This window comes from Lepidochelys olivacea, assembly GCF_965140295.1.
Source record: "Lepidochelys olivacea isolate rLepOli2 genome assembly, chromosome: 3".
Taxonomy (NCBI): Eukaryota; Metazoa; Chordata; order Testudines; family Cheloniidae; genus Lepidochelys; species Lepidochelys olivacea.
Window position 1 is genome coordinate 47894921 of NC_140413.1, and position 26914 is coordinate 47921834.

A 26914-nucleotide genomic window follows, 5' to 3' on the forward strand; every position below is an offset into this window, starting at 1 on the left:
TTTAAAATATCAGCCATATATATATATATATACACATACACACACACACACACATACATACACACATACAGAGGAATCTATTTGGCTTCCTTAATAATAGTACAAAACCATAATATTTTCCTTGTACAATAAACTAGCACATATTGAGTATTAATAGCCCAATTACTGTATTCTAAGGTTTCATAGTTAAAGGCCCCATTCTGTAAATACATTAAATGGGCATAGTGTATATTATTATGTGACCAGATGGTGCTTTTAGGCACAACCCTGAGTATGGGATGTGAGTAGCTGCTCCACCTTGCTAGATTCCAGCAAATTCAGTCAAACCTTGAGGGCACAGTTCTTCTGGTACTGCTTTCTTATACCGGGGAAATGAGACTAAGAAGAGTAATCTACTACAGCCCTTTACAGATCACAGCATACTTCCTGCTGCCCATGTCCAGCCAACTCTACTGACTGGTTCATAGGGAGGTAGAGCCAGACATCTCAATTGTACCATATAAAGTGCTAAGTTCCAAGTCGAAGAAGATTCTGCCTCCGAACCCCACTGCACCACAGGAAAAGGAGCAAGCAGAGAAGATTTTCCTTGAAAGCTTTGGGACCCTTGGTTCCCTTCTTCTCTCCATCCCTCAGAACCTCAGTCTGGTCCTTGGAGTCCAGGAACCAACTGAGTTTATGGGGAGGAGTGATTAGAGGCAAACAGGCTGGGCTGTAGCCCAGGCTGGGTATGTGGAGTACTGACAAGTTGAGCTGGATCTCAGCAATGGTAGGAAAGCAGCCATTAGTGGGCTGTTATTTCCCCTTCCATATGGGTGAGCAGGGAAAGGCAGGCAGGGGTATAGAATAGGTGGAACGGAGCTGACCAAAAGGAGGAAGTACCAGGAAAAACACTGGTGCATCTTATTTCGCTACAGAACAAGGAGAAAGCAGGGACTTAATTGTGTGCTGCTCCTTACTCAACTGGGTCAAGCTGTCAACCCAGCCTCGTATGGGAAGCTTGTCTTTCCAACACTAATACAAAACCATTATTGAGAAATTTTAGTGGCAAATTCATCCCAGTGGAGCTCTATTGAAGCCAATTAATAAATCTGGCCCTAATTGTTTTAGAGTTTGTTTGCCAAAAAGTAACATCCCATACATAAAACTTCTTCCCTGTAAATGTTTTCTGCTCCCTCTATCCCTAGTCATTCTTTCCACTCATTTTTCAAATTGTATTTTTCTATTACTATTTAGGGCACAATCCTTCTACTTAAGTCAATGGGTGTTTTGACACAGAGATCCATGGGAGCAGCATAGGCCCCATCACAAGGTGACGGTCCCCTTTAAGAGTATATAGGGGCCAGCCACACTTGTACCATAATTAATTAGTTGCTTCACAGCCTGTTACACTCTGATGCACCCAGACCAAGACACAAGGAAATCAAAGCAAAACACGTAGGTGGTCAATCAAAATGTATAACCATGGACCAGTTAAGTCAGCAACAGCTGGAACAATATACAACAGCAGTCCAAATGGCAGATATGTAGCAACAGGCCTTGAGTAACCATCCACACACACACACACAGGAACAGGAACACTGAACTGAGTTCAGGGAGGAGGAACCAGGAAAGAAATAGGAACATGGAGCAGAATGCAATAAGTAGGAAGGACACACACACACACACACACACACACACACACACCAGTCATATAATTTCCTTCTTTCCCCCCCCCCCAAACATTCAACAGTACCTTGCTGGTAACTAGGGGTGATCCCAGGGCCATAGGTTATACCTCTGATTAAATACAGTGGGTGAATGCTGCTGCTCTGGTGCAACTTTCCCAATTAGCCATATGACATCATCATACACAGAAAAAGTGTCCTCTTCCCTATCTGTTTCCCTTTCAGTATGCAGTGTATCTCGCTGGTTAACAACATGTTCTCCATGTGATAAACACCTTTGCCATTCTCTGTACCCTTCAGCCTCCAAGATCATGACACAAACATAAAAAATGCTTCCAGACCCTCACCTAACATATGATGCTTGTCCAGGACAGAACACATGGAGTCTTGCACAGATGCGCTTGTTAAAACTCATATTTCCTAGTCCCATCAGTTGGCTTTGAGGGTGGGGAAGGGATGGGATGAAACTTTTCCATCAGCAGAGGCAACGTGGTTCTCATAGGTTGGTGAAGAGCCAATAGATAAGGGTTTCTCCAGTACTTTCATGAGGTATACTCCAAATATCATATAAGCTATGACTCAATAAAATAGACATTCCTCCAGTATGCAAGCTGCACATTTCTTCAGAGTCCCATGAAGTCTCTCCACTATCCCATTTCCTTGGGGATGGTACATACCAGGTTTATAATGTACTTTAACAATATTCCTCAGAAAACCTTCAAACCATCTTGATACCAAAGGTGTCCCATTATCTGAAACAAGGCTCTCTGGCAAGCCAAACATCACATATAAAATGGTTAGGCAAGAAATGAGCTGCTTTCACGTGTCTTGTGAAATTATGAATGCAAATAGATAAAGTGAATAATAATCTGTAACATTGACAGAGTGTAGGCGTGGAAACTGTGCCAAGGTCCCTATTGCATGCATCAGTCTGAGTCACTACAGGCTTCCTTGGATCAAATTAAGCATGGGATTGGATCCCAAAGAGGACTTGATGCAGGATTTCAAAACCCTGCTTTGTCTCTTTAGTCCAAACCAACTGGCCCTGGCCCTCGGTTAAATCCCACAGTGGCTTGACAAAGATACTAAAATGTGGCAAAGCATGGCAACCTCTATATTGAGTTAGGCCAAGGAATGAACATAAACTGCTACCATCAGTGGGTAATGGTAGCAAAGCAACAGCATGTAGCCATTCAGATGTTGGTTTCACATCATCGACAGAACTCCCTACAAACTATACAGCATCTTTTGTTAAATTGCACTTGGCTGCATTCAACTGTATGCCAACTTGTTGGAGTTGGTCTAGCTGGTCCAGAATAGCATTAAGCTCAGGAAGGGTCTTAGCAAAGATGAGAATGTCATCCTGGATATTATCAAGGAGCTGAGAGATCACTCTCAGAAAAACCCAAGGAGCAGTAACTACATCAAAAGGGAGCCATTGATAGCAGTACCTCCCAAAGGGTGTACTGAAAGTCAATAAAAACGGTGAACTTTTAGCCACAGGTATTTGCCAATAAATGGATCGGTAATCCAACTCAGGGAAAGTCCAGGATCCACTTACTTGGCATATCACCCCTTTGAAGGTTGGCAATTGAAACTCCTCAGGTTTCCTATATTTATTAAGTGCTCTAGAAACTGTGCACATTCAAATGTTGCCATTCTTCCTTTATACGATAACTCTGTGTGAGCTCCAGTTCATAGTCCCTTCCACTTCCTGAACGATACCAATATGTTTCATGCGCTGTCCTTCTCACACAGCAGTTCTAGGCAGGCAGGCAGGGAAATAGGCCAAGTGACCTGTAGTACTATAGCAGAAACACTGAGGAGATAGCAACTTTTGCTGCCAAGGCTGCGGAGTTGGAGTGGGTAATGTTGCATGACTCTGGGCAATGGAAGCAGAAGGAGCAGCTGACAGTTTAATTGAAGACACAAAGGTTACAGCAGTCTGAGACATAGAACCACTTTCAGCTGGAATCCCCTCAAATGCCTCACGCTTAGCAACCATGGTATCAAAAATTAGCACTCTAGCATCTTCAGCCAGCAACAATTTGCCCCGGCTGTCACTGGCTATACCAATCACAAAAATATCCCTGAGCATGATCATCAGAATTTCCCCAAATTCACAGTTCTGGGCCAACTGCTGCAAACAACATGCAAACTCATGTATGGTTTCATTGGGCTGCTGGCAACCTTCAAAAAATGTTCTCCTCTTAAGCAGAACAGCATCTCCAGTCCCAAAATACTCATTAAGGCACTACATGGCGGCATCGAAGGAGGACTTGGTTTCCAGGACTCCATCAGAAATAAGAATGCTATCATGGCCCAGGCCTAAGCAGTTCTGCAGCAAGGATAACCTAACAGCTTTTGGAGAGTTGCAGGATCTGCACATAGTTCTGAACATTCTGAATGAAGTACGGACAGTCAACAGCTGGAGGGTGTGAAGGCAGCATGGATTGCAGAATAGAAGCACTCATTGCCATAATATCACACTCCAATGCACCCCAGAACAGCAATCCCAGACCACAAGGAAACTGAAGTAAGAAAGGCAGGTAAGTGGTCAATCAAAACATACAATAACCATAAACCAGTTATCTTAGCAACAGTAGGAACAAAACAGAACAGTCCAAATGTCAGGTATGTAGCAGCAGGGCCTGGGTAACTGCACACACCCAACACTATGTACATGCACAGAAACAGACCCTGGAACACTGAGCTCAGGGAGCAGGAACCAGGAAAACAAACAGAAACAGGGAGCAGGAGGCAATAAGCAGGAAGGTAACAGACACACCAGGGGGGCGGGACTAAGGAGGGTCAGATGATAGACTAATGGAAACCTGGCCCTTGTAAAAGGAATGAGAGTGAGTTCAGTCAAAAGTTGAAAGCACATGGAGTAAGCAGGCAGGCACTCAGGTTGGCTGGCTTCTGTGATAGGTCCTGCAAGGAAAAGGGTTGTCCAGGGGAACCAGCATGAGGCTCTATACCAGATCCAGGAAGGACATGAGGCACTGAGCCCAGAAGGTGAGGGACTTTTCTGTTTGGTGGGACTTTTTAGTTTGGACTCTTGCTTCCCCAGAAGGCGTTGTTTGTTGTGACTTGGCTGGAGGGCTAAGCCACATCTCCAGCACAGATTAGTGTGCAGAGAGCCAAGCAGATCAACCTTGGGGAGGGAAACTGAGGCAGGGAGTGCACAGCACTATGTTTGGCCAACAGGGAGCACCTCTGAGCAACCATGTCCCAATGACAGCCCCTTGTTCTTCTTTTGTGAATTTTACATGATTCTCTTGTGTGGAGAGTGAGGTCACTATCTATTCAGTTCTAAGCCTCTCTACTGAGGCTGCCAATATCAATGCTAATGAGTGCAAATCATGATAATGGTTCTTGTGATATCACTGTCTAGTGGGAATTGGACTAAGATCATTTCATTTCAAAGACCAGTCAGTTAACGTCAGTATGGAAACAACTTGTGGGACTAATCACTAGCAGCTTGGGATGCATTTGAACTGGTGACCTGTCGGCAAAGACTCCATTTCCCAATCCTCTAAACCAGTGGTTCTCAAAGCTGGTCCTCCACTTGTTCAGGAAAAGCCCCTGGTGTGCCAGACTGGTTTGTTTACCTGCCACATCCACATGTTCGGCCGATCGCAGCTCCCACTGACAGAGGTTTGCCGCTCCAGGCCAATGGGGGCTGCGGGAAGTGGCGCGGGCCAGAAACATGCTGGCCACCCTTCCTGCAGCCCCCATTGGCCTGGAGCGGCGAACCGCTGCCAGTGGGAGCTGCGATCGGCCGAACCTGAGGATGTGGCAGGTAAACAAACCAGTCTGGCACACCAGTGGCTTTCCCTGAACAAGTGGCGGACTTGCTTTGAGAAGCACTGCTCTAAACCACATGGTCCCTCTCTCTTTAGTAGTCTAGCTTTAGATACAGTAGAGTTGCTAGTTCTTGAAAAGCAGAAACATAGCTTACTGTAGCTCCTTTTGGTCCGGGTGGACCAAAATCCCCTGGAACACCAACAAGGCCCTGCAATTAACAAACACAAATACCTGCATTGTGTAAAAAGAGGTACCGGCTTTCATGAACAACTAACTTCTACTATGAATTATCAGTGCAACTGTAACCTGTATAAAATTACCACATACAAGCAAGATACACTGCTGTCCATTAGGAGCACAAAGTTAATCTTACACCTGAATATACAAGCTGAAAAGGATGAATTAAAAAAAGTTGCTCATAACAAATCTGGTACATTTTTATCTTTACTGTGACGAACAACATATGCCATTCTTTAATGACTGGTACTCCATATCTGAGTAGATTTTTGGTAATGAAACAATCACTGAAGATAATGGAGTCTTGGAGGCAGAAGGAAGGCAAGGTCAAGCCTGTAAGCATTATAAGAATAATGGGAAATATTTTGGTTCCACTGGAACATTCGTTGTAATAATCTGTGTGGTGTTTATTGGACAGCAATAAAAGGGGTGTGAAGAACATGGGAGATATCTGTATTATTTTTTATGAATATTATATACAACTTTTTCTATTTGATTGACTAGCATGATGTCTGCCACAGGGGGACAAAGAATTAACTTAGGCTATGTCTACACTACATCATTTACAGTTGCATCAGTGCAGCTGTGCCATTGTAGTGCTTCTGGTGAAGATGCTGTAAGCAGACAGGAGAGAGCTCCACCTCCGTGAGAAGCAGTAGCTATGTCATCGGCACTTAGGTCAGTATAACTTATGTTGCTCGGGGAGGTGACTCTTTCACACTCCTGAGCAATGTAAATTATACCAAAGTAATTATGGCATAGACATAGTCTGAGTCCTCCTCTGCAGGATGGCAGACAATGGATACAGACAGCCCACTCGCTAATATTTAACCAAGCAATACAGGTATCAAGAGTTGTAGTCCAAGGGGAGACTACTGGCCAAAGTCTATTGACTTCTTAATGATCCACTCTAACAGACAGAGTATTGGAGAATGGAAAAAACCCAGGGGGAGGGCATCAAGAGACAAAGATGTTAAAATTTGTTATTAAACGTGTCTCTGCAGCAAGACCAGTTCCAAACCAGAGGACAAGACTGCATAGGAGAAAAAGGAATGCAGAATAATCTTAGGTGCCCTGGAAGACACTAACTAAGACCCACTGAATAAGGAAGGGTCTTGTGTGCAGGTGTTAGTTGTTTTCCCTATATCTGTATATCTCTTGTGCTGTGTCTAAGAGTAAAGTGTGTGTGTGATTTAGTAGTCCATATGTGTAGTGAAGCGGAGTGGCCTCCCACGGACCTGGAGGGGGAGGAAGCCCCCACTGAGCCCTGGTGGGCAGAGCCAGGCCACGCTCAACCTTCCCACTTGAAGTCAGTGGGCGGATCAGGAAGTATAAAAGGCAGGTCTGGAAGCTCAGTTGGGTTGCAGCTACCAGGGAAGCCAGATGCCTCCTGCTTGCTCTGGAGCTGGGAGACTGCTGCAAGCCGTCATGGGCTGAGGACTGGCCAGAGCCGTACGCCGACCCAACCACGAAGGAGTTGCCAGGAGTACCACAGGCCTTCTACCCTGATGATCTTGACAACCCTCTGCAGACCCAGGTACAACCCAAGGGGGAGTTAGGAAGTGGCCCAGGGGCAGCTGACTCAAGACTGACTGCAGCACTGCCTGAGTTTAGATCAGCGTACGGTCAGGATCCCCCCTGACAAATCCTGCTGCCACAGTTAGGGCCCTGGGCTGGGGTGCAGTGGAGTGGGTGGGCCTGCGCCCCTACCCCCCTGCCACCCCAACCCTGGGGTGGCAGTCTCCCCCTAGGGCCTGAGCCCTAGATTCTTGTTGCCCCACTGTGACTGAGGGCCTGGGCTACTTAATTTCCATTGTTGCTCGACCCTGAAACAGGCCCGAACTATAGACTCATTGCCTTAGGGCTTGGGCCACCTAACTGCCTTTTGCTGCTGGGCCCTGAATACAGGCCCGAGCTATAGATTCTTGCCGTGCCACTAATTCCCCAATACAGGCAACGCCCAGAGACGTAGTGAGGTGGACTGGCCTCCCATAGACCCGGATGAGGAGGAACCCTGCTGCTGAACCACTACTTGCTTTAAATGTCACAAAGTCCCTGAAGGGAGAAATACTAATCTAGAGCACCCACAAATTGTGAATCTTGCGATTTGGGAGTCAGCACTGATCTTGGGGCACAGGGTAGCTGAACCACAGAGTCCCCCATCCTGAGAAGCGATACCAGACTTGGAGACTGTACACCAGGAGTATGCCTCAAAGGCCAGATATAGAAAAGAAGTGTCTGAATGCTGTGGCAACTCAGTAAATTGAAAAGCCCATGGGATCCAGAGGTTTGGATCCAGTGCAGCAGTCTGGTGAGCATCCACCAGGGGGAGTTTAGCAAGAGTAAATCGGAAAACCTCCATGACATTTATTTCACTAATTTAAGAAGAACAAATAACTAAAGCAAATGAAAGTGTTAAATAATGTAGAAAAATACACAGACAGATTCTGAGCAGTGATTTACACTCTAACAGATTGATCTTCATGGGAATAAATAGAGGATATTCATTGAGTTTAACATTAAATGGGACCCTCATGATCATGTAGGGGGATGAGGTGGACGAGGCTTTCTTCCAGCAACTCACGGAAGTTACTACTACATTGCAGATCCTGGTTCTCATGGGAGACTTCAATCACCCTGATATCTGCTGGGAGAGCAAGACAGCGGTGCACAGACAATCCAGGAAGTTTTTGGAAAGAGTAGGGGACTATTTCCTGGTACAAGTGCTGGAGGAACCAACTAGGGGCAGAGCTCGTCTTGACCTGCTGCTCACAAACCGGGAAGAATTAGTAGGGGAAGCAAAAGTGGATGGGAACCTGGGAGGAGGTGACCATGAGATGGTCGAGTTCAGGATCCTGACACAGGGAAGAAAGGAGAGGAGCAGAATACGGACCCTGGACTTCAGAAAAGCAGACTTTGACAACCTCAGGGAACTGATGGGCAGGATCCCCTGGGAGAATAACATGAGGGGGATAGGAGTCCAGGAGAGCTGGCTGTATTTTAAAAGAATCTGTATTGAGGTTACAGGGACAAACCATCCTGATGTGTAGAAAGAATAGTAGGTGACCAGCTTGGCTTAACAGTGAAATCCTTGCTGATCTTAAACACAAAAAAGAAGCTTACAAGAAGTGGAAGATTGGACAAATGACCACGGAAGAGTATAAAAATATTGCTCGGGCATGCAGGAGTGAAATCAGGAAGGCCAAATCACACCTAGAGTTGCAGCTAGCAAGAGATGTTAAGAGTAACAAGAAGGGTTTCTTCAGGTATGTTAGCAACAAGAAGTCAGTCAAGGGAAGTGTGGGCCCCTTACTGAATGACGGAGGCAACCTAGTGACAGAGGATGTGGAAAAAGCATACATACTCAATGCTTTTTTGCCTCTGTCTTCACGAACAAGGTCAGCTCCCACACTACTGTACTGGGCAGCACAGCATGGGGAGGAGGTGACCAGCCCTCTGTGAAGAAAGTAGTAGTATGGGACTATTTAGAAAAGCTGGACGAGCACAAGTCCATGCAGCCGGATGTGCTGCATCCGAGAGTGCTAAAGGAGTTGGCAGATGTGATTGCAGAGCCATTGGCCATTATCTTTGAAAATTCATGGCAATCGGGGGAAGTCCCGGACGACTGGAAAAAGGCTAATGTAGTGCCCATCTTTAAAAAAGGGAAGGAGGAGGATCCTGGGAACTACAGGCCAGTCAGCCTCACCTCAGTCCCTGGAAAAATCATGGAGCAGGTCCTCAAGGAATCAATTCTGAAGCACTTAGAGGAGAGGAAAGTGATCAGGAACAGTCAGCATGGATTCACCAAGGGCAAGTCATGCCTGACTAATCTAATAGCCTTCTATGATGAGATAACTGGCTCTGGATGAGGGGAAAGCAGTGGACGTGTTGTTCCTTGACTTTAGCAAAGCTTTTGACACGGTCTCCCACAGTATTCTTGCCAGCAAGCTAAAGTATGGGCTGGATGAATGAACTATAAAGGTGGATAGAAAGTTGTCTAGATTGTCGGGCTCAACAGGAAGTGATCAATGGCTCCATGTCTAGTTGGCAGCCGGTATCAAGTGGAGTGTCCCAAGGATCAGTCCTCGGGCCGGTTTTGTTCAATATCTTCATAAATGATCTGGAGGATGGTGTGGATTACACCCTCAGCAAGGATACAGATGACACTAAACTGGAAGGAGAGGTATATACTCTGGAGGGTAGGGATAGGATACAGAGGGACCTAGACAAATTAGAGGATTGGGCCAAAAGAAATCTGATGAGGTTCAACAAGGACAAATGCAGAATTCTGCACTTAGGACGGAAGAATCCCATGCACCGCTACAGACTAGGACCAAATGGCTAGGCAGCAGTTCTGCAGAAAAGGACCTAGGGGTTAGAGTGGACGAGAAGCTGGATATGAGTCAACAGTGTGCCCTTGTTGCCAAGAAGGCCAATGGCATTTTGTGATGTATAAGTAGGGGCATTGCCAGCAAATCGAGGGATATGATCATTCCCCTCTATTTGGCATTGGCGAGGCCTCATCTGGAGTACTGTGTCCAGTTTTGGGCCCCACACTACAAGAAGGATGTGGAAAAATTGGAAAACGTCCAGCAGAGGGCAACAAAAATGATTAGGGGACTGGAACATATGACTTATGAGGTGAGACTGAGGGAAGTGGGATTGTTTAGTCTGTGGAAGAGAAGAATGAGGGGGGAGCTGCTTTCAACTACCTGAAAGGGGCTTCCAAAGAGGATGGTTCTAGACTGTTCTCGGTGGTAGCAGATGACAGAACAAGGAGTAATGGTCTCAAGTTGCAGTGGGGGAGGTTTAGGTTGGATATTAGGAAAAACTTTTTCACTAGGAGGGTGGTGAAACACTGGAATGGGTTACCTGGGGAGATGGTGGAATCTCCTTCCTTAGAAGTTTTTAAGGTCAGGCTTGACAAAGCCCTGGCTGGGATGATTTAGTTGGGGATTGGTCCTGCTTTGAGCAGGGGGTTGGACTGGATGACCTCCTGAGGTCCCTTCCAACCCTGATATTCTATGATTCTATGTAGCCTGACCTCATGCTTAACAAAGGCCATAGAATTTCACTCAGTGATTCCTGCATCAAGCCCATAACTTCCGGTTCAGCTACAGCATATCTTCGGAAGACAATCCTGATTTAAAGATTTCCACCACCTTCTTTGGTAAATTGTTCCAATGCTAATTACCTTAACCGTTAAACCTAACCAGTGGATTTAAAGAAATGTTTGTAAGTATGTGCTTTAGTTAATATTACCCTAGGTCCTTCTTGGCCTGGTAAACCATCAGCCCCAGAGAAGCCTTCATCACCCTAGAAGCACAACAACAGACAAAGACAAAATTGAGTTCTCAACATGTAAAATAATCACCTGATGGTGTATGTAGGTATGGAAAAGTGATGCCTTTGTTTTCTGTACGCTGCACTTCAAAATTTTTAGACAGCTGCCATTTTCCTCCCAGAACAACTGCAAAGTCTATTATAGTGAGGGTTGCTAAGCATCTGGTTTTCAGCCAGAATGCCCAGTCGAAAAGGGACGCTGGCAGCTTCAGTCAGCACCATGGACCGGGCCAGTAAAAGTCCAGTCAGCGGTGCAGCAGGGCTAAGGCAGGCTCCCTGCCTGCCCTGGCTCTGCGCAGCCCCCAGAAGCAGCCAGCATATCTGGCTACTAGGTGCAGGAGTGGCCAGGGAGGCTCCGTGCTCTTCTGCCACTCTGAGCACTGGCTCCGCAGCTCACATTGGCTGGGAACTGTGACCAATGGGAGCGGTGGGGACAGTGCCTGTGGGCACGGGCAGCACACAGAGCCACCTGGCCGAGCCTCCACCTCGGAGCCAGACATGTCGGCTGTTTCTCAGGAGTTGCACAGAGCCAGGGCAGGTAGGGAGCCTGCCTTCGCCCCATTGTGCCATGGACCGGGAGCCACCTGAGATAAATGCTGTCCGGCTGGAGCCCACACCCCAAATCCCCTCCCGTACCCAAACTCCCTCTGGGAGCCTGAACCCCAAACCCCTGCCCCACCCTGAGGCCCCCACCATACCCCAGAGCTCACACCCCCAGTCAGAGCCTGCATCCCCTCCTGCATCCCCACCCCCTGTCCCAGCCCATAGCCCCCTCCTGAACTCTGAACCCCTCAGCCCCCACCCAGAGCCCCCTCCTGTACCCCAAACCTCTCATCCCCAGCCCCACCCCAGAGCCTGCACCCCCAGATGGGGAGCCCTCACTTCCTCCCACACCCCAACTCCCTGCCCCAGCCCAGTGAAAGTGAGTGAGAGTGGGGGAGAACGAGCAAGGGAGGGAGGGCAGATGGCGTGAGCGGGAGGCGGGGCCTCAGAGAAGGGGTGCAGCAGGAGCAAGGCAAGGGTGTTCCGTTTTGTGCAATTAGAAAGTTGGCAACCCTAATTATCGGGGAGACATTCTGTGCTACCTCAGTAAGATTTTCACTTCTGTTTTTCCTAGAGAAATTTAATCCTAAATAGAAGTCATTTTAGGGTGAAGATATATAGTTTCTTTTTGTCTATTGATATAGCAGAGACACCTAAACAGCATATTAACACATTCAAAATACTGTGTGAGGGACAGTTCAATTCTAGGTATAGCAAGATTGTTTTGCAGTGTGTATGTAATATTGTTCTTTCGCTAAAGCATAGTACCTTCACTCCTTGGAATCCCATGATTCCCACAAGCCCCGGTTCTCCCTGAAATGTTAAAAAAAACAGAACAACTAGTTCAGTACTGGCCACAAACATTTAATACACAAAACCTCTATTTCATGTAGTATGCCTGTGTAAATCTCCAACAGAAATCTAAAACAGAAGTGCACTAAATAGTAATGCGTTATCAAGGATCCCAATGCACTTTACACAGAAATCTTTATATAGGAATCCCGCGCCTATAATTGAAATGCTATAGCACTTTATGTATTGTCTATGCAAGGATCACTCACTCACTACTGAAATGCAACCGCCTATAGGGTGGAACATAGCAACTCTTTTGAACCAACAACACAACAGAGCAGTTTTTAGGAGGGGGGATGAAAAATGCTTTCAATTGAAATTATTAGGAAAATTTTAGTTATTCAGAGCTTAACAAGTGACCCAAGAATTTGGCCAAGACACTATGGGATCATTTAAAGAGCACAAACAATCAGCAGTTCATTACCCTGTAGAACCATACTGGAAAATTGGTTCAGCCACTCAGAGAAAATGCTGCCATCTACTGAGTCATCATTCAGAGTAACAGCCGTGTTAGTCGGTATTCGCAAAAAGAAAAGGAGTACTTGTGGCACCTTAGAGACTAACCAATTTATTTGAGCATAAGCTTTCGTAAGCTACAGCTCACTTCATCGGGTGCATGCATCCGATGAAGTGAGCTGTAGCTCACGAAAACTTTGCATCCGATGAAGTGAGCTGTAGCTCAAGAAAGCTTATGCTCAAATAAATTGGTTAGTCTCTAAGGTGCCACAAGTACTCCTTTTCTTTTTGAGTCATCATTGTCATTTTCAGCAGCACCCTGTTTTTTCCATGAAGGTTTCCCATCCTCGTACCAACAAGGTCGGAACGTGTTTCCTTTGCTTTTGAGATCACAGCCATAGTGAAATGATACAGCAGAGAAAATGGCAAGCTCAACTTGAGAGAGAAATTAAAAAACAACCTTTTCTCCTTTTGCCCCAGGTTCTCCTCTGTTTCTGGGTGTTCCAGATACCCCCTAAGAGAAAAATTATGTAGTTAGTACTAACAACTGCTTCCAATAAATAAGAAATTTACAATTATGATTACCACTGCAGTGCAGACATTGCCATAGTGTGTCTTGCTTTTCTGTGATACCCTGGACAAGATGATACACTACAAGATGCACCACACAGAGGTACTTCCATGAGGATTTAAAGCATTTAGACACATGTACTTACCTTGAAGCCCTCTGCTCCTAATAATCCTTTGAGACCTGGAGGACCTTGATCACCCTTTGAAAGAAAAGAACATCATCAACCCAGGAAATACATTTGCACTAACTGCAACAAGTCAGTTTATCAATCTAGTTTGCTGCCAGATCAGTTTGATGGTGATTTCCCTGTAAACCATATTGATTTCCTAGCATTTTCCAACGGATATTACTACTTCAAATCATAAACAAGTTATATGGACTAGAACCTCAGCTGCAGTAAATCACTGTAGCTCTACTGACTTTAAAGAAGCTATGCCCTAAATTAGCTATGGCCCTAAATTATTTCTGATAGCAGATTCATGGTTAACATTTCATATTTACAGATGAAGTGTTCTGTTCAATATTTTGGCAATGGCAACATGTCTCTGGGATCCTTCAGATCACAAGTATGTTGTTCATTTTCCCTTTAATAATTCACATACAAATACACAGCAAAAAAGTTAATAGGCTGCTTAGTTTCCTTTTGATTCTGAACTTTGGCTTCATGCAGAATATAATGCAATACATACCCATTCACCATGTAACCCTCTCCTCATTCCTTTTTCACCCTTAGTGCCCACTAAACCCTTGAAGGAAAAATAAAATATATGGTATAAACAAATGAAAAAAAATCAGATATTTTTATATACTTGAACAATAAATCAGTCACACTTTTGGACCAGGCTCTCCAGTGTTTCCATAATTTCCCTGGTTACCACAAACTCCCTATTAACAAGAAAAACAATTTCACTGTTTAATTTTAAGTGAATAGCCTGCTAGTGAGCGTCATTGGAATGACTGCATTGGGATCTGAAGTTCTTTTTATATCCACACAAAGTTACAGCATGGGCAGAGTCAATGCCAGTTTCCCCCTGCTGCCAATCAAGATCTTTAAGCCAGTCCTAAAGGAAATACCTTTATAGCTAAGAGATTGAAGACCTCTATACTCATTCTGCCCTTAGCTTCTCTACTGAATCTTGCAACAGCAACTAGTGGCAATTGTAATTGGGACTGAGTGGGCAACCTAGAAGAATTTCCAGTGTTAACTGCACAGTTGGGTTAAAGCATGAGGATATCGTCATGTTACAGCCCAAATGGTACAATGCAAGCTCAACAGGGTTCATGCACTGGAATTGGAGCTTGGGTGCAGGAAGGAAGCTGGTCAGATGGCAAGAGAGAAGTCACTATCGATGATCTTCTAATACTTTGGGACTGGCTTCTGAAGTGCCTACTCTCTTGAGGTGACATCATAAAGTGACACCAAAACTACGGAATTCAAAGCGGTGATATTTAGGTTTAAGTTGACAAGTTCAGACAGCTGACATGAAACTGAATGTGTCTTTTTTCTGAGTCATAAGAGGGACTTCTGCACTTTAGGAATGAGACAAACTAAATTTCCCATATGTGGGACTGTGTTACAATTGCATGTTATTACTTTAAGAGTGGGGTGGCATTCCTGGTCCTGCTTGTAGTAAAGCATGAGTACAGAGTCAGTAAAGAAAGAGCCAGCTTAAAGCAGGATGAGGTGAGCTATGCCTTGCTGCCTAAGTGAGCAGCCTGTTTTCTCTCTCTCTGTTTTGGGGTTCTTGTGTGACATTGTTCTGAATTCTAAGAAATAAAGTAGTATTAGGTTGCAACCTTCCAGCAATAGTATTTATGCTTTTATCTAACTTCTGTGAGTATTCAGAGAACATAAAACAATAGAACATGGATTCTCAACTCACAGGTCATGATCCCCAGCAATATCAGGGGGTCGTGACTACCCTCTTCTTTTTGGCTAGATTAGAAAGGGGTCCTGAAACTAGTTTCTGTTGTAACATAAGATCACAGGATGGAAAGGGTTGAACCACAGACCACTGAACAAACTTTGGTTAAGGAACCTGCAAAATCCCTTGGTCACTAGGTTTAGGAAGGGGCCTGAGCCAGAAAGGGAAGGAGCAGCTAGATCAGAGGTCGGCAAACTACCGCCCGCAGGCCACATCCAGCCTGCAGGACCATCCTGTCTGGCCCAAGCTCCCAGCTGGCAGGGCTGGCTCTACCGTTTTTGCCGCCCCAAGCCCTGAAAAAACCTGTCACTGCCGAATTGCCGCTGCGGCCGGTAGAACAGAGAAGCTGCCACAGAATTGCCGCCACCACAGAAACTCTGCTGCCTCTTTCTGACTGCCGCCCCAAGCACCTGCTTGGAACGCTGGTGCCTGGAGCTGGTCCTGCTGGCCGGGGAGGCTAGCCCCCAGCCCCTCCCCTGCTGTCCTCCCTCCCCCACAGGCACGCCGCAGCACCCGCCGCTTGCACCCGCCCACCTCCCAGGCTTTCAAGTAAGCCAATCCTGCCGCTCTGAGCAGCGAGGTAAGGGGGCGGGGAGAAGGGGAGTTGGATAAGGGACAGGAGGTCCCAGGGGGCAGTCAGGGGACAAGGAGTGGGTGGGGGTTGGATGGGTCAGGGGTCCTGGGGAGCCTGTCAGGGGGCAGGGGTGTGGATAGGAGGCGGGGCAGCCGGGGACAGGGAGCAGAGGGGGTGGAATGGGGGTGGGGGCAGTCAAGGGACAAGGAGCAAGTGGAGTTCGATGGGTCAGGGGTTCTGAGGGAGGCAGTCAGGGGGGCGGGGGGCAGGCTGTATGGGGAGGCACAGCCTTCCCTATCCAGCCCTCCATACCTTTTCATAACCCCGATGTGGCCCCCGAGCCAAAAAGTTTGCCCACCCCTGAGCTAGATCATTGCCCCTCCCTCATGTTACTACTGTTGAAGCTCCCTCTTGTCCACCATGTACAGCAATGGTGAACATGTTTTCAAAGCCGCCTATCTTTATTACTGAGCAATGTAGACTATACAAATGAAGGCATGTTTTCTTATTTCATATGAAAGACAAAGCATAAATCGTAATTACCAGATTTCCAACACTGACAGACTTTCCTTGTTCTCCCTTCTCCACTTTTTGCCCCTGGCACAGGAGTAGAAAAAGGGACATCATTTCCACACAAAAATTAAAAATGATCTTCACAAATAGAAAGTTGATTTTTAAATTATACCTTGGGCCCTCTTGCTCCTTGATCTCCTGGTCTCCCATGGGCACATTTACATGCTGGGTTTCCAGTAAGACCCTGTTGAGCACTTGCTCCGCATAGACAATGAAGATACATGGTTTTTTATTTTCTGCATGGCAAAAAGTGAGTTGAGGAACATGACTGATTTGATGGCATGGGGAGCTGCCATCTCTGTTCTCCGCAAACGGCATTAGAAAATGTTCCTGAATCATATAACAGAGCTGGTGCTAGGCACACACATCAGGTGCATAGCTTTCGAGAGTTCTTGCTCTGTCAGCTTTCACAGTAACCAGAACCTGAATTTAGTGGCCTGTAGGGAACCCCCTACATACCTTGAGAGGTACACTCTACAAGCCCAGACTCACCAGTGGAAATGGAACTAGGGGTGCTGCCACACCCCCGGCTTGAATAAAGTTTGTGGACAATACTGAGCTGGGAGGGGCTGCAAGTGCATTGGAAGATAGGATGAAAATTCAAAATGATCTGGAGAAATGGGAGAAATGGACTGAAGTAAATAGGATGAAATTCAATAAAGACAAATGCAAAGTACTCCACTTAGGAAGGAACAATTAGTTGCACACATACAAAATGGGAAATGACTGCCTAGGAAGGAGTATTGTGGAAAGGGACGTGGGGGTCATAGTGGATCACAAGCTAAATATGAGTCAACAGTGTGACGCTGTTTCAAAAAAAAAAAAAATGCAAACATCATTCTGGGATGTATTAGCAGGAGAATTGTAAGCAAGACATGAGAAGTAATTCTTCTGCTCTACTCTGCGCTGATTAGGCCTCAGCTGGAGTATTGTGTCCATTTCTGGGTGCCATATTTCAGGAAAGATGTGGACAAATTGGAGAAAATCCAGAAAAGAGCAACAAAAATGATTAAAGGTCAAGAAAACATGACCTACGAGGGAAGATTGAAAAAATTGGGTTTGTTTAGTCTGGAGAAGAGAAGACTGAGAGGGGACATGATAATAGTTTTCAAGTATATAAAAGTTACAAGGAGGAGGGAGAAAAATTATTGTTCTTAACCTCAGAGGATAGGACAAGAAGCAATGGGCTTAAATTTCAGCAAGGGCGGTTTAGGTTGGACATTAGGAAAAACTTCCTAACTGTCAGGGTGGTTAAGCACTGGAACCAGTTGCCTAGGGAGGTTGTGGAATCTCCATCACTGGGGATTTTTAAGAGCAGTTTGAACAAACACCTGTCAGGGATTGTCTAGATAATACTTAGTCCTGCCTTGAGGGCAGGGGACTGGACTAGACGACCTCTCAAGGTCCCTTCCAATTCTATGAAGTAGTAATAACAAACACCAAATACGTTGTCTCCATCATCAGCACCCCCACTATAAAAATTGTTCCAGCACCCCTGAAGCTCACTCTCAGCTACTAATGCCCTGCCCCATTTCCAGATGATGAAGCCCTTCTGAATCTGCATAATAACAACACCCTAAGCCCCATTCTATCCCTTCTTCAGTCCCTTAGCAAAACACATCCTGATCCACCCAGCTGCCAAACATTTCCCCTGCTCCCCATGCAACATGAGATTTGGGGAAGTCTCCCTGCGGCCCTGTCTATCTCATTTAGTACAGAATACTGCAAAACCTGTGCTCACTCTGTCGGTTAGTGCTGAAGCAAAGGAGTTCATGAAAGAAAGCGCATAGCCTACTCACAATATCCAAAAGCTCACAGCAGCCTTCTGAGTAAGCTTTATCTGCATCACATTTGCATTACCGTTGTTGTAAATCCACCTAACACACAAAATCATTGGATTAAACTAATGTGAGCAATAGCAAAAATGTGCTAAGAAAACTTAGTGTACACGCACGCAAACTCACACCTACCCACTTTGTGCTCCTCGTCACATAGACACATTTGCACAGCCACAGACATTGACCAATTGTTCCTCTCCACCCTCATTCTTTTCCGCCCCTCACCAATGAATTCTGTATCTGGAGTAGCTGCAGAATCCGTCTCACATTGGAGTACTGCCATTAAAAGAGCAAATTCTATCTCTGCTGCTTTTCTTTTTTTAAATTCTAAATTACCCAATCTGATTTCCTTGTACAAGGCAAAATTTCAAGTCAAATACTTGCTGTATGCTCTATTATCCACTACTAAAATGACCAAGTGTAAATTTTTTTAAAAATCTTACTGGCTTTTCTCACTCTATGTTTGCTTCCATTCCTAGTCTACAGAAATACAAAATCAAAATACAGTTACCTCTAGCATAAAGCCTGTGCTAGGCCAGTAATTGTATTTGTTATTATATTTACATGTGGGAAGTATTTCACTGCTATTCTGAATGCTGATAACTACAAATCTTTATTGCACAAAATAGTAACAACAATTTTTAGAGTCACATGCTCACCACCAGAGGGAGTTCTAGTGAAAGTAATAAAGTATTGTTGTGTGCCACTTACAGGAAAAATATTGAGTAGATAACTTCAGAGATAACTGTATGAAAAGTTACTACTACTTTTGTTTCAGAGTAGCAGCTGTGTTAGTCTGTATTCGCAAAAAGAAAAGGAGGACTTGTGGCACCTTAGAGACTAACAAATTTATTTGAGCATAAGCTTTCGTGAGCTACAGCTCACTTCATCGGATGAAATGTAATTAAAAGCCTGCTCCGGTACCTCTAAAATTAATGAGAGTTTTGTCATTGATTTCAGTGGGAGCAAGTGGAGAGAAAAAAAGGAACCTGCTGGAGATATTAAATTTTTTAAGGGGCAGAGGGAATTTAAATTCAACAGATCCATTTGAAAGGTTCACAAACAAAAGGATATTAACTGTAGCTAAGGAAAATTTCACCTTATGGGAGAGTGCACAGAGGATAGTTAGTGTCTGAATAGAATCCCACCGGTAGCAAGATGAGCAATTATAAACAACTGTATTTAGGAAAAGAATCAGAAAAACTTAGAAGAAAAACACTGAACACTAACTAGGTTCATGGACCTAGCCTAATGGCTTTCTTCTCTTATATTTCCAGTAGATGACACTGTGTAGTAACATTACTCAAGCTAGAAGAGCTACTTACCAAAACAGGAGACTCTTCAACTGATCTTTTTACCAGCAAAATGTATCCATTTCCATAAACACCGCTCTGTTCATTTCCTGGAACTGCACTGACCTCCTGACAGTCAATCAATAATTTTGCATCCTTGCCTTTCACACTTAACGCTAGCTTGTGCCAAGAACCATCAAAAGCCTTGTCCACATTGCTGAATGTCCTGAACATGAGTGTTTCGGATGGAGTGGCATGAAAGAAATCCAGAGATATTTTGTCTCCCAGAAAGCGAATACCAACTCTGTTTTTGCCATCAGAATCACTAACTTGCCATAAATTTTGCACATTTTATGGAGTGTCTTCTGGCATCTTAAACGTAGCAATGATGGAATATTCTGAAGGCAAGCAATCTGGATGAACACCACTAAAACAGAACACATGTAGTCCAATTAAAGTCTACATATTGAGACACTATGTAAACCAAATCCCATTCAACAAATTTCATCTCTAATGCATTTAAACTTTATTATTTTAACAGTGCTGTAGTGTGGTAGAGGGTCAGCTAGAGAGTCACTAAGGGGTGCACTTTAAGAGTGGCATTTCAAGAATTTGTCCACATAATGTTAATGAGATCACACACTATTACTTCCAAAAAGATTCTACATTTTGCTCTCAGGCAGACTTCCACTGAAAACAACAGTGCACTCACTGCACAATTCCTTCACAAGGTGCAGTGTTTTCCTTCCAACTCCTTTTTGCACCTGGCAAGCTAGCCAGCATCAAGGTGCAGGGAGAAACTCAAGTGAGTGCAGTGACTCTTGCATGGTAGGTCTAAGGTAGTGAAAACCTCTTTGCACCCTCCGCTCATGCACCTGCACAAAGACCAGTCCCAATATAGCCCATAAATCTTACTCACATTCTGTGTTAACTATGATCCATTTCTTCAGCAAAATCTTAGTTTTAAGGAAGAAGCACACAGAGTTTAATTTATGGCGTACCTGGTGTTTTTCCTGAGCTGTATGGTAGGATTAATGTGGTAAACTAAAAAATCTGAGTTTGATCCTTCAGCTATGTTTAGATCCAATGCTTTGGACAATCTGAACTCCTGAAGATCAACCTCTGCAATTTTAAAAAGTTTTTATCATTATAATTAGTTTCATTTGCCAAAGAGTTAATTTGCTTGGTATTTTTCTATAAAAACAACTCTCGTGGGGGAAATTGGCATAGAACTATTGACTCCAATGGAGTGAAGCCAAGTTACGGTCACTGAGATACTGACCCTGTTAGTGCTGCCAATGAAAAACTGGTTTCTCATTGTTGGTTCTGTGCAATTATTATTAAGTAGTCAGGTTTGGTTTCTGGCTCATCATAGGAGGGAGGATGCAGACAAAGAGAGCCCTTTCCTCCTGCTTGGGCACCTGTGAAGGGGGCAGTCAGAACACTTCCGCTTGCATTCCCTTGACATATGATCTGAGGGACCACCAGATCATCTAGTCTCACAGGCCCCCAACAGCACCTACACAGTAAACCCAGCAGCCGAAATTAGACCAAATTATTACAGCCAACAGGAGACTAGCCTTTTATGTGCCACAAAAAGAGAACGGGGGGATTGAGGTGCACCAGCCTGAGGCCCCTGCAGTAGCAGGGAATGATTAAGTGAGATATATCGAAATAATCCTGGCAACTGACCTGCACCCTCACACCACAGAGGAAGGCAAAAAAAACAACAACCGAAAAACAGGTCGCTGGCCAATCTGACCTGGGGGAAAATGCATTCCCAGCCCCCATATAGTGAGCAAGAACCAGCCAGCCAAATAACTAAGAGACAGAATGCTGAGTGCCGCCTCAGAGAGCCTGCCCAGTATCCCATCTCCAGCCATGGCCATCCCTGAAGATTCAGAGAAAAGAGCAACAACAAAAAATCCTACCCCAGAATATACTGGAGAGGGGAAAAATCCTTTCGTGACCCACTGGAGCAGCGTTTTTCAAACTTCGGGTCGCAATGGGTCCCGGCATGTCAGGCACTGGGTCGCTCTGGTCAGCACCACCAACCGGGATGTTAAAAGTCCTGTTGGCAGTGCTGCTCAGCTGAGGCAGGCTAGTGCTTACCTGTTTTGACACCGCGCTGCGCCCTGGAAGAAGCCAGTCCAGCTTCTCGGCAGCGGGGCCACAGGGCTCCATGCACTGCCCTCACCCTGAGCACCAGCTCCGCACTCCCACTGGCTGGGAACCAGGGGGAGGTGGTGCTGCCTGTGGGCGAGAGTCACACAAAGCCACTTGCACGCCTTCGCCTTGGAGCCAGACCTGCTGCTGACTACTTCCAGGGCACAGCGCAGTCCACGGTGCCAGGACAGGCGGGAAGCCTGCCTCGGCACCCCGAGCTGTGCCGCCGACCAGGAGCAGCTGATGCGGTAAGTCCACGCCCCAACCCCGTGCCCCAGCCCTGAGCCCCCCCAACCCAGAATCCCTTCCTGTACCCCAAGCCCCTCATCCCCGGCCCCATCCCAGAGCCTGCACCCCCAGCCTTGACCCCCCCATACTCCAACCCCCTGCCCCAGCCCTGAGCCCCCTCCCGCACCCTGAACTCCTCATTCCTGGCCATCAACAATTTTCTTCAGCTGGGTCCCCAGAAAAGAAAGTTTGAAAACCATTGCCTTAGAGGCAGCTGGCTGAAGCCCTGAAGCATGAGCTCTTAGGAACATAAGATATAAACTGGAAGTGAGGCCAAGAATTGCTGAGCTCTGCCCCACGCCATCACAAGCAATCTCATCATACAATCACATTCATAAATTTGTCCTGCTCTCTTGTAACACTAATTAAGTCATTTGCCTCCACAACTCCCATTGAGAGGCTGCTGCAGAACGTCATTCCTCTGATGGTTAGCAACCTTCTTCTATTTGTAGCCTGAATTTGTTCATGGCCATTTGATACCCGTTTATTCTTGTGCCAACATTGTCCTTTAGCTTAAATAACTAAATAACTCCTCACCCTCTCTAGTGTTCCCCACCCTGAGTATTTATAGAAAGCCTATTTTTGGTGTGCTAGACTAAACAAGCCAAGATCTTCCACTTTTCTCTCATAAGTTATGCCCTTCATCCTCCTGATCATCCCAGTATTTCTTCTTTGCACCTGTTCCAGTTGGAATCATCTGTCCTCAACATGAGTGACCAAATTGTACACAGTATTCCAAATGAGATCTTAGCAGTGCCTTGTACAATGACATTTATACTTCTCTCTATCTCTACTGGAAATGCTGCACCTGATACATCCTGGGATCACATTTGCATTTTTCATAACCACATCACATTGGTGGCTCACAGTCATCCTGTGTTTGGCCCACACACCCAGGTGCAGAAAACAGAGGTGTAAACAGGGAAGTCTGAGTGGGAGTTCTGTTGGAGGAGAAGGGAGGAACAAGCCCCTGGTCCTTAGAGGCAGTGAGGGAGTTTTTTGTGGGTGTTGTGTGGGGCTTTTTTGGTCTTGTGTGGGTTTTTTCCTTGTTCAGTTTGTAGACGATGGTAGGGGGCAGTGTGCTATGAGAGGCCAAACCCTGATTAGGGGGTGTGGGCTTCCCTGATTAGGAAGCCAAATAATCAGCCAGCAGCACAGGAGCAGCAAACAGGGGAGATTGAGTAGGAGTTTGTAAGGGGACTTGGGGGTTGGGTCTGTGATGCTCTGGTTTTCTTTTGGTGTTTGTTTGGGTCTTTGGGGTTTTTTTCCCCTTGACAGATATTTAGGCAGAAAGGCTATGACAGGTACAGAGGTAGCAGTGGTAGTGACTGAAGCCATGGAAGAGACAATGAAGATGACTGGATGTGGAAGCTGTGAGATGTACAGGATCCTAGAGCAGGTATCTGAAAAGAAAGTCATTTTATGAACTGCCCCATCACAGAGCTGATGGAAGAGTAGATCCAAAGCCTGGAGATGCAGGTGGAAACTACGGTTGAGTTTCAAAGGGGGTTGAGCAGATGTTGGAGCAAAGGCAAGAGGAGGCTTAAGGGAAAAGTCAAGACTTGCAAATGCAAGCTGGACTGAAGAACCTGGAGGGGAGACAGCTGGGTGAGGAAAGTGGCCAGTGGAAGCATGTGACTATGAGAACCAGGCAGAGGAAAAGACCAGCTAGTGACGGAGAAATAATGCTCAGGAACAGGTTTGCTGAGTTGGAAAATGAAGAAGGGGCACAGCAGGCTATAATTGAAGGAGGGAGGGCAAGGAAGAAGAAGAGAGCAGCTAATCCTGTAAGGAGAAGAGCTAGTGGAGATACCCAGAATTCAGAGCCCCAGAAGGACACAGAATGACTTACAAAAGATTGCAAGGGAGAATAAAAAGACAAGAGGACTTGCAGACAGAAAGAACAGGAGGAAGGCCAGAGAATCACACCATGATCAAAAGGCAGGTCTACCTGATTGTGGACTCCCTGCTAAGAACAGACAGGCCTGTCACCAGAGCTGATCCAGAGAACTGAAGGATGTGCTGTCTGCTGGGAGATTACATAAGGGATGTGGACCTGAGGCTGAAGAGAATCCTAATGGGAGCAGGAAAGAATCCACTTATTGTCCTTCATGTGGGAACAAATGACACCTCTAAATTCTTGCTGGAACATATCAAGGGAGACTATGCCAGGCTGGGGAAGATGCTTAAGGAAATGGAGGCTCAGGTGATGTTCAGTGGGATTCTGCCTGTCCCTAGAGGAGAGAATGAAGGTGAGACAACATTATGATGATCAACAGATGGCTCAGGCACTGACGCTATAAGGAGGGCTCTGGGATGTCTGACCACTGGGAGACATTCATGGACAGAAGACAGTTGTCTTGGAATGGACTCCACCTGAGTAAGGAGGGAAATAGACTTCTGGTAAGGAGGATGGTGCAACTCATTAAAAGAGCTTTAAACTAGGAACTCAGGGGAGACTGTTGGGAGATGCTGATGTAATCTCCATGCCTGATTTTAAGAGGGGGAAAAATCAAGTAAGAAAGGATACAGCAATAGAGAAAGGAACAGCAGCAGGTAGGAGAATGGACATTAATAGAAAGGATAGTGCTGATACCAGTCAGATAGGCTGTAGAATGACTGTAACCACTTGGGCGACGAATGTGGGCAAAGCCAAGCAGCATCAGTTAAGAAGTTTATACACCAATGCAAGGAGGCTGGGTAACAAAATGGAGGAACTAGAACTACTCATGCAGGAAGTGAAACCAGATATTATAGGGGTAACAGAAACATAGTGGAATAGTAGTCATGACTGGAGTACAGGTATTGAAGGGTATATGCTGTTCAGAAAAGGCAGAAATAAAGGCAAAGGTGGTGGAGTAGCATTGCATGTTGATGATGAGGTAGACTGTAAAGAAATTAGAAGTGATGGAATGGATAAACCAGAGTCTGTTTGGGCCAAAATCACTTTGGGGAAGAAAGCTACTACAGGTTCCCATGATGTAGTGCTTGGGGTGCGCTACAGACCACCAGGATCCAATTTGGTTATGGTTAGAGACTTCTTTAATGTTTTTAATGAAATAAATACTACTGAAAATTGTGTGATCATGGGAGACTAACTTCCCAGATACAGATTGGAGGAAAAGTGCTACTAGTAATAGTAGGTTTTCCTGGGTGTGATAGCTGAGAGATTTCTTCACCAAATAGTTGCTGAACCAAAAAGAGGTGATGCCATTTTAGATTTGGTATTGGTGCAGAGTGACGACCTCACAGAAGAACTGGTGGTAGAGGACAACCTTGGTTTGAGTGATCATGAGTTAATTCAGTTTAAACTAAATGGAAGGATAAACAAAAATTGAAATCAAGGACTCTTGTTGCAGATCTAAAGAGCAAACTTTAATAAATTAAGGGAATTAGAGAAGTGGATTGGACCAAAGAATTCAAGGATCTGAAAAACTTGGAATAATTTTAAGTCAATGTTGCCAAAGCTATCTGAAACCTGCATCCCAAGAAAGGGGGAAAAAAATCATAGGGAAGGTTGCAGACCAAGCTGCATGAGCAAGCATCTCAAAGAGGTGATGATGAGAAAGCAGCAAGCCTACAAGGAATGGAAGATGGGAGGGATCAGCAAGGAAAACTACCTCTTGGAGGTCAGAAAGTGTAGGGATAAAGTGAGAACTGCTAAAAGCCAAGCAGAGTTGGACCTTGGAAAGGGAATTAAAACCAATAGTAAAAGGTTCTATAGCCATATAAGTAAGAAGAAAACAAGGAAAGAAGAAATGGGACCACTAAGCACTGAGGATGGGGAGGAGATTAAAGATAATCTAGGCCATCATCCAACACCTAAACAAATCATTAGCCTCATTAAAAACTGAGGCAAATGAAGAGTTTAGGAGTAGTGGCAGGGTGGCTAATGGCAATGAGGATATGGAGGTAAAAATTACCACATCCAATGTGGAAGACAAACTCAAACAGCTTAATGAGTCTAAATTGGGGCCTCCAGGTAATCTTAATTAAAGGAACTGGCACATGAAATTGCAAGCCCAATAGCAAGGATTTTTAATGAATCTGTAAACTCAGGGATTGTACCCTATGACTGCAAAATTGCTAATATAGCTCCTATTTTTAAGAAAGGGGGAAAAAAAGTGATCCAGGAAACTAAACGCCTGTTAGTTTGACCTCAATTGTATGCAAGGTTTTGGAACAAATTTTTAAATAGAAAGTAGCTAAGGACATAGAGGTAAACAGTAATTGGGATAAAATACAACATGGCTTTACAAAAGGTAGATCATGTGAGACCAACCTGATCACCTTCTTTGAGAAGATAACTGAATTTTTAAATAAAGAAAATGCAGTAGATCTAATCTATCTGGATTTCAGTAAGGCATTTGATACAGTTCCACATGGGAAATTATTAGTTAAATTGGAGAAGATGGGGATTAATATGAGAATTGAAAGGTGGATAAGGAACTGGTTAAAGGGGTGACTACAATGGGTCAGACTGAAAGGTGAACTGTCCGGCTGGAGGGAAGTTACTAGTGGTCTTGGGACCAATATTATTTAATATTTTTATTCCTGATCTTGGCACAAAAAGTGAGTTTGCGCTAATAAAATTTGCGGATGATAGAAAGTTGGGAGGTATTGCCAATACAGAGGAGGACCAGAATACCATACAAAAAGATCTAGATGACCTTGTAAACTGGAGTAGTAGAAATGGGATGAAATTTAATAGTGCAAAGTGCAGGGTCACGCACTTAGGGACTAACAAGAATTTGTGCTATAAGCTGTGGACTTACTGGTTGA

The 26914-nt window shown here is 45.1% G+C and overlaps 1 pseudogene across 1 annotated transcript in view; it reads right to left on the reverse strand.

The window, feature by feature from the left end:
* The window catches only part of LOC311518845, a 55682-nt pseudogene that overhangs the window by 21175 nt on the left and 7593 nt on the right, over positions 1–26914 (reverse strand). The window contains exons 3-14 of the transcript XR_014714673.1: positions 20680–20800; positions 19712–20105; positions 18348–18425; positions 16661–16753; positions 16519–16572; positions 14308–14361; positions 14166–14222; positions 13622–13675; positions 13366–13419; positions 12366–12410; positions 10974–11027; positions 5629–5682 (exon numbers count right to left, since the gene is read on the reverse strand). The product of XR_014714673.1 is annotated as an uncharacterized misc_RNA (transcript). The remainder of the gene's footprint in view (positions 1–5628; positions 5683–10973; positions 11028–12365; positions 12411–13365; positions 13420–13621; positions 13676–14165; positions 14223–14307; positions 14362–16518; positions 16573–16660; positions 16754–18347; positions 18426–19711; positions 20106–20679; positions 20801–26914) is intronic.